Source organism: Eulemur rufifrons, chromosome 28, assembly GCF_041146395.1.
Source record: "Eulemur rufifrons isolate Redbay chromosome 28, OSU_ERuf_1, whole genome shotgun sequence".
Classification (NCBI taxonomy): Eukaryota; Metazoa; Chordata; class Mammalia; order Primates; family Lemuridae; genus Eulemur; species Eulemur rufifrons.
The window spans coordinates 62,143,784-62,156,402 of record NC_091010.1 but is presented as its reverse complement, the minus strand read 5'-3'; positions in this window follow the sequence as shown (position 1 = coordinate 62,156,402).

Genomic DNA, 12,619 nt, shown 5'->3' with positions numbered 1-12,619 from the left:
TGAGAGGATAACCACTCTAACATCCCTGTTCATGTTTATTCACAGTTTATGGTAATTTTGTAAAGTGAATATTCAACACAGGACAAAGATATTCTTTACTATGTCAAAACTGTAATCCCAGATGGTTTCGCACACAAAGAATTGACTTCTCTTGATGAAAACTTCAACACAATATAATTTCTCTTTCAGATACAGTAAATAATCATCATTGCTTCATGTCCCTGTTTCAACTCCTCTTACTTAAAAAAATAACAAAATAATAATAAATCTTGTAGTTTAAAAAAATATTGCGTTGATGTGGGGGATTTGATTTTGGATAGACGGACTATAACAAGGTTTTCTGATCAGAGTTGGCGCCTTCCCAAGGGCCCCTTATGCAGAAAGCCCTGAAGTCAGCCACTCTCGGAGCTTGAAAACCCACAGGACACTGCGGATAGACGCCAGGAAAGTGATGCAGCCTTCAGTTCTTGTGCCTAAAAATCCAGTCCTCCCTCCTCCCGAACCCCGAATCCCAAAGGGCAACAAGCTCAGTTGCCCCTTCTTTTGGGGGTTCTGGAATTCTCAGGAAAAGAAGACATTTAAACCTTTTCTCGAATGACAAGAAGCTGCATTTCTATTGCTCACCCTCTCTCCAAAGACCCAAAGGAAAAGTGGAGCCTTGGACTCATTTCCTAAAAGCACATTTAAGGATTTGACCTTGAAAATACTCAAGTGAAGGAAAACGCATGTGATGTCATCCAAAATAGGCCTTTAGAATTCCTCTCCCCAGCAGTCCAACAGAGGGGGAAACCAAGGGAACTGTGTCAATTATTTGCAAGAAAAGGGCGGGAGGAAGGATTTAATCACCTAGAGGAAAAAATTAGGGACTCTGAAGAGGTATTTAGTTCCTCTGGAGAAGAACCTGACGTAAAACCACAGGTGCAGCCATTCATCCAGTCATTCACAAAATACTTCTTGACATCTACGCCAGAGTGTCAACGTGCTGGGGCCCCAAAGGCACAAGACAAGCCTGCCTGAGATTACAGTACCGCGTCATGTCTGCCCAAGAGCTGCCAGCAGCATCCCAGGATTAGGAATGACTATGGCAACCTGGGAAGAAGGGGCTTTGTGAGCTGGGATTTGCAAAACGGAAAAACTTCATTAGGTGAAGAAGTGAGGAAATGTGGTTTGCATGGAGTGGGAGGAACAGTGCCTGCAAATACACCAGGGCCTGAAATAGGTACTACACAGGCAGCAGGCCCAGCAGGAAAAGGAATGTGGGCTCTGAAGTCTATCCCACCATCACCACCGGCTTATGACCTGTGAGAACTTTGGGCAAATCACTAACTCAGTGGTCTATACAATTCTACCTGCACATTGGCATCACCCTCAGGAGATAAAAATAAAAGCCAATGCTTGGGTCCCACTTCAAACGGCTTAGGTCAGCATCTCTAGGTGTGGGGTCCAGGCACCGGTATTTTTAAAAGCATCCCAAGTGATTCCAACATGGTATATGTCCCAAGGCTCGCTGTAAAGGGGGTTAATAAAAGAACCCAGCTCCATGGGTTCTCCTAAGGATTACATGAAATAATAAATACACAGTGCTCCTAGGGAGTATTAACAAAGATGACGTTGGATTATGTGGGAGGGATCAAAGAAGGAAATGAGCCTAGAAGATAGCCCAGAGCCAGACGATCATCACGGACGAATCCCACTGCGCCTTCTCTGCACACCAGGCACCGTTCTGAGCTCTTCAGTTGTATTAACTCGGGCGATCTGGCTCCTTAACCACATCTCTGTACTGTGGGGGGATGAACGTTCTCGATTCATTTGTTAAGGCTTTAGGGCTTATTGTGTGGGCATTAGGCAGCCACATGCCCAGGGAGTGCTGTAATCAGAATTGTGTTATATAAAGTTATTCTGACTTTAGTGTAGACGACAGGTGGGAAGGGGAAGAGTTGGAAGTAGGGAAATAACTCTACTCCACAAATACAAGCCGGAAACTGAATGGGGCTAGAGGAGGAGACAATCAGATCTTGGAAACCCAGAGCCCAACAGAAAAAGTAGAAGCACGACAGGCTGGCAGATTTTCTCACGCTCCCTGGAAGATTTTATTAAGACATGAATGTGCTCTGATATACAAACACGTTCGGTTTCTACATCAGCCACCTCTTACCTCTTGTGCAACTGCAGGCCTCAACATTAATATCATTTGAAACATTTTTATTCATGTCCTGAGAAAAGCCTACGAATAAAACACTCAGCATGCTTCCATCATCTTTGAAGAATCTCATCTATTCAAAGGGTTTAAAAAAAAAATGCTCTTGTATTGCCACGATCCGTTGAGGGAGTTTGATTTCAATTATTCCCTCTACAGCAGAGTTTCTTTAATTGGCAATTCAGAGTTAAACTGTGTTTTTCCGTTAGTGATACCTATTAATGATGTTCCTAGAATGGAGACGACGTTAAGTCAGAGCACAAGAAAAATGATTAAACTTCTACTTGGTGTCTGCAGGTGGGGCCCTGGGCTAAGAGCGGCTGAAGCCACCCTGTCCCAGGCACTTTGCTTCAGCTGCATCAACTGATTTTAATGCTGACAATGACCCTCCGAGAGGAGGACAAGTCTGTTTTCTGTCCAGGATCAGAGAGTTGGAAAATGCTGGGGGCCCCAGCGGCGGGGCTCTCACCACCTCATGGCGCCTCCATTCTGTCCCGTGACACCTTCTGGAGGTAAGAGGCCCTTTTTACAAGGTTGGCTGTTTTGTTGGTCAAGTTTATTTTTGAAAAAATCATCACCAAATATCTCTGTTTTACAGGGGTCTCAGGTATTCTCTCTGGATGTTTACCATTGACATTGATTTCCATGCAGTAGGAGTAACTATCTGGCATTGACTCCCCACGGCTGTCAGACTCTAAAGTCACCTTCTGTACCACAAAGTCAGTGCTGTATTTCCATTTTACTTATGATGACTGAGCTAGTTCCCCCCTAGAGAGGTCACGATTACAGAAAGAATGAACTCTCGAGTGCCAATTATTTGCATGCATTGCTAGCACTTCAAAATTATTATTTAACTTGAGAAAATAAATGTGGCAACTCATTCTTTTCCAGTCATTAAATCCAGCCTCCTGTGTACTAGACACAATATTGTGATTTACAATAAGAAACATATATTTTGTTCTTCGTCTGCAGTTCCTGGCACGGAGCTCCTAATCCCTGGTAATTTCCTGGGTGACAGGAGCATGTTTTGTTCTAATGAGGAGACTTTTGGTGGCTCCTGGATGGGGGCTGGTCACCAGAAAGACCAAAGCCTGGTTAGAAGCTTGGAACTTTTGGACGCCCCCCATCTCCAGAAAAGGGAGGGAGGGTGGAGATTGAGTTAATAAACAATCATGCCTGCATGGCGAAGCCCCCAGAAAAATCCCTGAACTCCAGGGTTCAGAGAGTTTCTGGTTTGCTGAGTGCATGGAGGTGCTGGAAGGTGGCACCCTGCACCCTCAGAAAGGGCATGGAAGCACCACGCCCACCCCATACCTTCCTACACCTCTCTTCCATCTGGCTGTTCCTGAATTATATGCTTTTGTAATAATGGGTAAATAATAAATGTAAGTAAAAGGTCTCCCTGAGTCCTATGAGCCATTCTAACAAATAATCAAACCCAAGGATGGGGTCATGGGATCCTCTGATTCCCACGGTTGGCCCGAAGCACAGGTGACAAGCAGAACTTGCAACTAGCATGTAAAGTGGGGAGCAGTCTCGTGGGACTGAGCCCTTAACCTATGGGATCTGATGCTGTCTCCAGGTAGACGGTGTCAGAATTCAGTTAAACTGCAGGAATCCCAGCTGGTGTTGGAGAAGAGGTCAGCGTGGGGAAAACCCCACACATTTTGGTGACCAGAAGTTTTGAGTGTTGAGCGTGAGAGAAGAAAAGCAGTTTGTTTTTTTTCCCACTACACTAGGTAAAATAGCTAATCTAGTCCTAGGAAAAATGGCTATCCTAGTTTAATAATCAATTAAAATAATGGTATTTTAGTGACAAAATGCTATTATTCTAAGTATGAATATTCTTAGAAATATACTAAATATAAAATTTGGCATTTTTATAGGTGAAAATGGACAAATATTGGCAATTTCATATGGTTCAACCTAATACATTATTATAGCAGTACAACACCCTTCAGAATGGTCTCTAATCTAGACTGATACCTCTTTCACTCTTCCCTGCACGTGGCAGGTGCTGTCAGGCGGAACAAGCTGGACCTGGGCAACAGCATCTGAGACCCTGGGTGCAGGAGTGGGGAGTGCAGCTCTACAGTGAGAATATAAGAGGCAGCCTCAGTTTACCCAGTTTGGGTCTCTGGACTGATTAGACCTCATGTGTCCTGGTACTCCTCAAGGGAAAACTGCCTCCTTCCTTGGCTCTTGCCAAACACAGCTGGCCTTTGTCCCCTTGTCACTGGCTGTGACCTCCCGCTGCCTGGTCCGTGGCCTCCCATGCCGCTGGGTGGCCGCACATCCTTCTCACAGGAGGTTCCCACCAAGGGCATACTGTTGATGGTGTTGCCACTGCAAGTTGGGTAGCTAAATGTTTAAAAATAGATAGGAATAATGATAATTCTGAAATAGGATTTTCATTCCTATACCAAGCCTCCCTTTCAACCAGCAAGAGAAATATTTTTAATTCCTAAGCCACAAAGTTCTACAAGAGGATTAAACAAGGAAAGAGGCATGAAATGTTTAGTAAACAGTAAAGCACTCTACAAACGCTACTGGTTATTTCTATTGTGTCCATGACAACGGAACAGAAAGATTTCAATTCTTGCTTTCTAAACTATATTCATAGTGGGTAGGGGGAAAAAATAGCATCGCAATTTCCATGAATGGTGTGCACTGTGATACAGGAATGTATCTCATGGAAGTACCATATCGCCACTGGAAGGATTAGGCGAGTCCTATATAGCATATAGCAATCACCAAGGTGTGCATACATACACACATACAAAATATACCATATTTTATATATATCAATACATATCAATATTTCATACGTGTGTATGTCTCTAACACGTAAGACCTTAGAGGCTAAATAGTAAACACTTGAAATGGTTCCCTACGACGAGAGAAAGAGGAGGGAGAAGTAGGGAAGGGAATCCTCATGTGTTTCTTCAACAAATAATTTGCAAGAGGGGAAATTTGTGGATCAAAATTGATGAGAGAATATCAGCCTATTACAATGTATGGACCTCATTAGACTTGATTTGAGCTAAGTTTTTTAGAAAGTATGAGATAATGAAGAATCCTCACTCTGCACATTTGCTGATAAGGAATTGCTGTTAATTTGGGGAGATAAGATAATGGCCTTGGGTTATACTCTTTAAAGCCCATATCTTTTAGAAGCAGCACTGAAATATTTACAGATGAAAAGGTATTCACTTCCAAACTAATGCAGTGGCAGGTTTAGATGAAACGAGATAACCGGATAATCATTCAAACTACACATCAGCGTTCATTACATCTGAAGTCCCCAACTGGGCTGCCCAGAACTGGTCTGTGGCCTGTTAGGAACCAGGCCGTGCATCATCACCTGAGCTCTGCCCTCCCTCCCCCTCTTCCCTGTCCCCACCCCTGCTCCACGGAAAAATTGTGTTTCATGAAACTTGGGAACCGGACGGCACTGCAGGAAGTGAGCGAGCAAAGCTTCATCTGTATCACTTGCATCACTGCCTAAGCCCATCCATGGAAAAATTGTCTCCCATGAAACCGGTCCCTGGTGCCAAAAATATTAGGGATCACTGAATTACATCATTTTCTCTACTTATGTGTATGTTTGAAACTTTCTATGATAAAATGTTACAAAAAGCTTTTTCTAGAAAAATACCTGGGTTTGCCACCTTCCTAGCTGTGTGATTTAGGGAAAGCTATTGAACCTCTATAAGCTTTCACCTCCTTTTCTGAGAAGTGAGGATAACATGGCCTGTCCCAGGGCAAACTCTCAAGAAGCTCTGACCTCCACTACTCCATGGGGCATGCCCTCCTCAAAGGGTAGTGGCTATTTTATAGCAACCAGTCCTCTTTCATTTGTAAATGCCAGAGGAACCTTGAACCCGGTACATCTAAAATCGAATCCATCAAATTGATTGAATGAATAAATGATGATCCATGTCATTATTCTGGTCTATCATTCCACATTCCCTTCTTCATAGCTGGACTTCTCATGACAGTTGTCAGGAATACTGCAGCTCTCTGACTTCAGTGGCTCAGAGTTTAGACTTTAAATGCAAAGTCAAGATGAACTGAATTTTTCTAGCCTTAGCATCCTCACTTCAGTTAGCAACTACAAGGATCTCTCCAACTCCTGACAGTGCTAATGGGAGCTTTGCAAAATGCATGATTCTCATCACAACAGGCTCCTCTCTGCCTGGGAAGAGTACTATTTTCTAGACCCTTGGTCTTGGGCAAGAAGTGAACTTCCAAATTATATATAACTCCAATGACAAAGAAACAAGGATTTAATAATGCCGTTAGTGTTATTTCATCAATTGTACCCACAACCTATGCTTTTACCCTTAACTATTTCATGCCATCTTCATAAGATCCAAACTAGATGTGCGATAACCATATATGAGACTTTCTTCTGCGAAGGTTAACCATTCAGCAGCCACATTATGACCAAAAAACAGGGAGGAGACAACATCGCAACAGACTGTTTTCTACACATCATCTGAAATCCAAGCAATTTAATCAGAGCCTTTAAGCACATTGTCTGAAAATGTGGTCTCCTGCTGGATTTTATATTAGTAATAATTCCTCCATCGCTGTTCAGTAATGGGCACCTTTCCATGTCTTTGGGAATAAATAACATGCTTCTCATGTGCACAGTTTTGAAAATTTGCCTCAGATCCATTAGCTCCTTGGCCAGTGAATATATTTATTTCTAGATAGACAGATACAGACGTTGTAATTTTGCTGCACCATTAACTCACCGAGGAACATATGGGCTATGCCTTTCCATATTGCCCTTTTGTTCTCCTTCTATGGTATGCGTATAAAACAGCCCATATCTTGCATTTACTGAGCACTCAGCTTCTCTTAGGTGAGGTTTTTAGGGCTAAGTAAAGCATGAGAATTATAGAATCGTCATACTTGAAAGCTAGAAAGCACATTAGAAATCTAGTTCATCACTTTTGTTTGCATGTGGAAAACCGAGACATAGAGAGCTCGAGTGTCTACCCCAAATCCATAAAGCTCGTCAGTAGTAACCCAGGGAGAAAGTTAAAACTTCAGATTCCTAGTTCAGGGCCCTTTGCCTCACACAATGTGAGTCTGATGCCCTTGGACTTCAACCTACTGAAAACAAATTATTCCCTGGTCTTTAGAAAGCAGATACTCTTTTTTCAAACTATTCAGGTGCCAGATAATGATTTATGAGAATACATTATGCACACAGACAGTTTTCAAAAGCCCATACCAAAGCTCCATTTATACCTATGGAACAGCTCTCTGTGGGGATAGATTACCTGCCCCACCCCCACTGCCTGAGGATTTATTCTGTCCCTACTTATCCCTTTCAGGGAATGTGTATGAAATCCTGACTATAGCAAGCAAGAAAGCCCCCGAGAGAGAACCAAACCAGAAGATTGTGCAGAAATGTCAATGGACGCTTACTCTGAAACTGCAAACCTAAGAAAGCTTTGAACACCTCATTCCTTCACGTGTTTAAGATTTCTGCTTCAAGGTGGATATGAGGTTCTTCTGCAGGTGGTTAGTGCATCTATTCCCTTGATTAAAATCAATCTCTCTGATATTATTTGCAACCAATAAGAGTGATCAGTTGATGATCAGAAATCAACGCATCTACAATTAAACAGAGTAGCTTCCTCCCTACCTGCTCTTTGCAAAACAGAACCTCAGTGCTATTGTCAATGGCACATCCACCTACCAGATGCCCACACTGGAAACTTCAGTTTTGTCTCCACCTCTCCCTCACCTCCCTTCCATCCAATCTGTCCTCATGCCACACTGATGCCCCCTAGGAAATGCCCCTTGATTCCTACAGTGGAAATTTGCTAGCTGTGACCTCACCGTCCCCATCCCTTCTCTCTCTGTAAAACCTCCCTTCATGCACTGAGATCCAGGTCAAACTTCACTTCAAGTCCACTTCTGTGCCATGAGCCCTGGTACTTTGCGTCTAGTTAGGGACTGACAGGTTGAAAGGACCAAAAACCCTCTCAAGCGAGCTTAGATAAAGGGGATGTGCACGGAGGAGGCATTCAGCAGTCTCACCAGCATACAAGGACAGGAAGCAAAGGGTAGCTGACCACACAGGGACCCAAGCTGCCAAACAGAGATTCAGGCTGTTGGCTCCCACAGTGTTGCCTGGATTCTCAGTCGTCTGTCTCTCCCTTTCTCTTCCATTTATCTGCTTCTCCCCGGATTGTCGTGCCAGTAGGGCTCTTCCCATCTGCCCAAATTCCAGCCACCCCTAGCCCTTAGTTTTCCTGTGGTACCCACTCTGGCTTCCACTCTGGCAGGCCAATGTCCAGGACCACCCCACTGTGACTGTGGTCACTAATTCACATTTCCAGAGAATCTCATTTTCTCAGCCCACCAATGTTGCTTCTTCCCGGTCAGCTGCACCCTTGCTCCAGTCAACTGTGGCTACTGGGAGGTGTCCTAAGACAAGCCTGGCCACCCGGGTCTACCTTCCAGTGGGGGTGTGGATGCCCTGCCCACATCCCCCTACTCGCCCTTTCAGTGCACCCCCCAGCCAGTGGCATCTGACTGCACAGTTCAGGAGCTGAAACTCTCTCTGAGGCTTTCTCTGGCTGTCTCACAGGGCAGGTCAGATGTGCTGGGGAACTGAACCCTCCCCCAACCAAGGCCTTCAACCAGTGACTGTCAGGAGTTGGTAAACAACCCAGTTTGGAGTTGTGTTGGGATAACAACGTGGGGCATTCTTCACTCTGCCCCAGAATTGCCCGACAGAATTACGCCCCAGTTGCGAAGGGCAGTCACCTGTTTGATAACTGTCTTGGTCCATTTGTGCTGCCATAACAGAATACCTGAGACTGGGTAGGTTGTAAAGGACAGAAATTCGTTTTTCTTAGTTCTGGAGGCTGGGAAGTCCAAGATCAAGGCACAGCATCTGGTACGGCCTTCTAGACAGATCCTCACACAGTGGGAGGTTGAGGGCAATAGACAAAAGCAGTGTCCCCCGTCAAGCCCCTTTAAGGACACTAATCGCATTCATGAGGGAGGAACCCTCATGGCCTACTCACCTCCTACAACCCCACCTCTTAATAGTATCACATTGGCAACATCTGAATTTTGGAAGGGACACATTCAAAATCAAACCACAGCAATAATACACCCTTTATTATTGACTGCCTTCCATGCTCTCTCCCAACTTCCTTACAGGACTCCTGGCATCACCTTCCAAAATGAACCACCTGAACTCCCATCCCTGTCTCAAGATCTGCTTCTGGGAAGGCCCTGAGAGAGGCAGCAGGACATACTCTCCCAGAAAGGAGTGCTTGCAGGACAGAAGAATGACATCTCTAGGACTCCACGATTTCAACACTGTTCTACCTCGTATTACCTTTAGTTGTGTGCACACCCATTTCCCCAAATACAATGTAAGCTCCTGAAGGGAAGCTGTTGTCTCTTCATCTTCTAGACTCCAGGATTCCCAACATAGAGCTCAGTATATAGCAGGGCCTTGACTGTTTGCTGGCCAGAAAATTGGACCGAATCTGCCAAACAAGACATTCCCCAAGAGACATTTCCATAAGTGGATTATACTACCCTGGACAGTGGCTGAACTGGGCTACACTAGCATAAGATTCTCCTATGAATCAGTTGCCTTTTTAAAACACTAATTACATGTTTCATTTGCAAGTAACATTTAGACACTATTGTGCAGTATGAGATATTGCAGAATACTTACAACCTGTTAAGTCTCGTAAACTTTTATAGAAAACAGCCTAAAAGCATAATTCTAATTTAATTGCATCAAGGCAAGCATGACTTTTGCCTGACTCCTGAAATCTCCTAGTGGCCTGGTTATTAAACAGACACCACTGAAATATTTTCACTCATTCTCATAAACTCAATTATGTTGGTAATTATCTTTTCACTTCCCAGCTCACAATACCATAAGGCAAAAGGTTCAGAAGTCAGGTGAAGGCTTCCTTTCATCTGCATGCTGCTGAGCAATGAAAATGGCATGATAGTTCAATGCCCATCATCCTAAAGTGAATGTGGTGGTTGTGACTAAAGTCGACCATAGTCATACACTATGGCGGTAGGTTCATTCCTATGTATACATCCACCAGAAATGTATACAGATGTTCACCAAAAGACATGTGTAAGAATATTCATAGTAACACTTTTTGTGTATCTTCAAATTGGAAACTATCCAAAGAGTAGAATGAATAGTAACTCGCCACCAATAATAGAATAGAGAAACTGATTGCTGTTGGCTATCAATAATAGCGTGAACAAAATAAATAGTGGTATGCTCACCAGTGGATTTCTATCCAGCAGTGAGAATAAACAAACCACAACCACAGTGTGGATGGATTTCACAAACATTAACAAGCGAAGCCAGACAACAAGAGTGCACAGTGCATTTACGTGATGTACAGAAACAGACAGTTTACTCTTGGGAAATAGCGACTAGGGAGGACCAAAGGGGTTTCTGCGGTGATGATAACGTTCTCTTACTTGAGCTGGGTACTCAAGAAAGGGCGAGTGTGCTTAAGGAGAATTCAAGTTACACATTTAGAATCTGTGCACTTATACATAGATATGTGATTCTTCATTAAAAAACAAGTTGGACTCCTTGGATTTAGGAATTGTGCCTTCTCAAGACTTGGCTGACTCTTGCACATGCTGGGTACCTGGGTGAACCTAGTAGGCCATCCACCCACAGCTGAGTCTTCACTGTTCACCTCTCTACAGCTGAAATCTGTGCAATGGCACGAATAGGCAGCCAGCTATGGCTGTGGTCTAAGCCAAGACATGGGCACTTAGAAACTATCTTTTAGCAAAGATACAAAACCTCCCCCTTCCCCCTTCTCCCCCAGCTGTGTGACTTGAAGGACAGCACAGATTGTTCCAAATCACTGCTTCAAGGGACACAGTGACCTACCAAGGCATATGGAGGAAGCATAATTCTATTCAAAGAAAGACAGATGCACAGAAAGAAACAGCAGTGCAGCTTTCAGTATAGAAGACCTAAATTTGGCACCTTCTGGAACAATAGAGTTGACCTTGAACAACACGGTTTTGAACTGTGCAGGTCCACTTATACGTGGATTTTCTTCCACTTCTGCCACCCCTGAGACAGCAAGACCAACCCCTCCTCTTCCTCCTCCTCCTCAGCCTACTCATTGTGAAGAAGATGAGGCTGAAGACCTTTATGATGATCCACTTCTACTTAATGAACAGCAAATATATTTTCTCTTCCTTATGATTTTCTTAACATTTTCTTTTCTTTAGCTTACTTTAAGAATATAGTGTATAATACATATAACATACAAAATATGTGCTAATTGACTATTTATGGGTTTCATAAGGCTTCCAGTCAATGGTAGGTTATTAGCAAAGTCTGGGGGGAGTCAAAAGTTATATGTGGATTTTCAACTGCATAGAGGGGTTAGCACCCCTAATCCCTGTGTTGTCCAAGGATCAACTGCATATATATACTTGTATACATATATGATCATACATAATTTTTATACATGTGGTTACTTACAGTTATAAATAGTTTTAAATAAATGCTATTTTTCTATATATGGTTTTTCATTTTTCTCCTCCAAATTCTATGCTGGTGCCATAATTCTCCTGGGAGTGGGCACAAAGCCTTTGGTGTCCTCGAGTTTCCAGTGTTCAGTCTCCATCCACTGAGGTTAAGGTGAGGGGCCAACCTCCTGATGGATGAAAATCCCTTCAAATCTCAGGAACGGGGCCCAGAAGGAACCTTAGAGTCATCCCCTCCAATCTCTCCTCCTCTGGAGTCTGTGCTTGAGGTTATTTTGGCGATGACAGAAAGACCATGGTGTCGAGCCCTGGCCACCCTCCAGCCCCACTGGCAGGTGTCATCAGCCTCAGTATTTCCAGCCACAGACCCTGAGCTGCCTCCTCGGGCCTCTCCTCACCATACTAATATCCCACACTTCCACTCCCCGTCCCTAAAACAGCCCTTCACCATCCCGTTCACTGTCCTCTGAGCAGGCTCCAAATTCTCTCCATCCCACTGAGGATATGGGGCCCAGAAATGAACAAACAATTCAAGTTGCAGTCTAGCTAGCCTGAGGAGCACAGAGCAGAACTACCCATAATACTGCCCTCTATTTAGGCAACCTGCACTAGGCCAATAACAGCTTCCAAAAGATGCATCCACATACTAAGTCCAGAGCCTGTGTTAACTTATTTGGAAAAAGAGTCTTTGTAAATGTGATTAAGTTAAGGAATTAATAATTTGGGGAAGAAGAGATTATCCCAGATTATTTGAGTGGACTCTAAATGCCATCACAACTGTCCTTATAAGAGAGAGGCAGAGGGGGTTAGACGCACAGAAGAGGAGAGGTGGTGTGAAGATAGAGGCAGAGACTGGAGTGATGCAGCCACAAGCCAAGC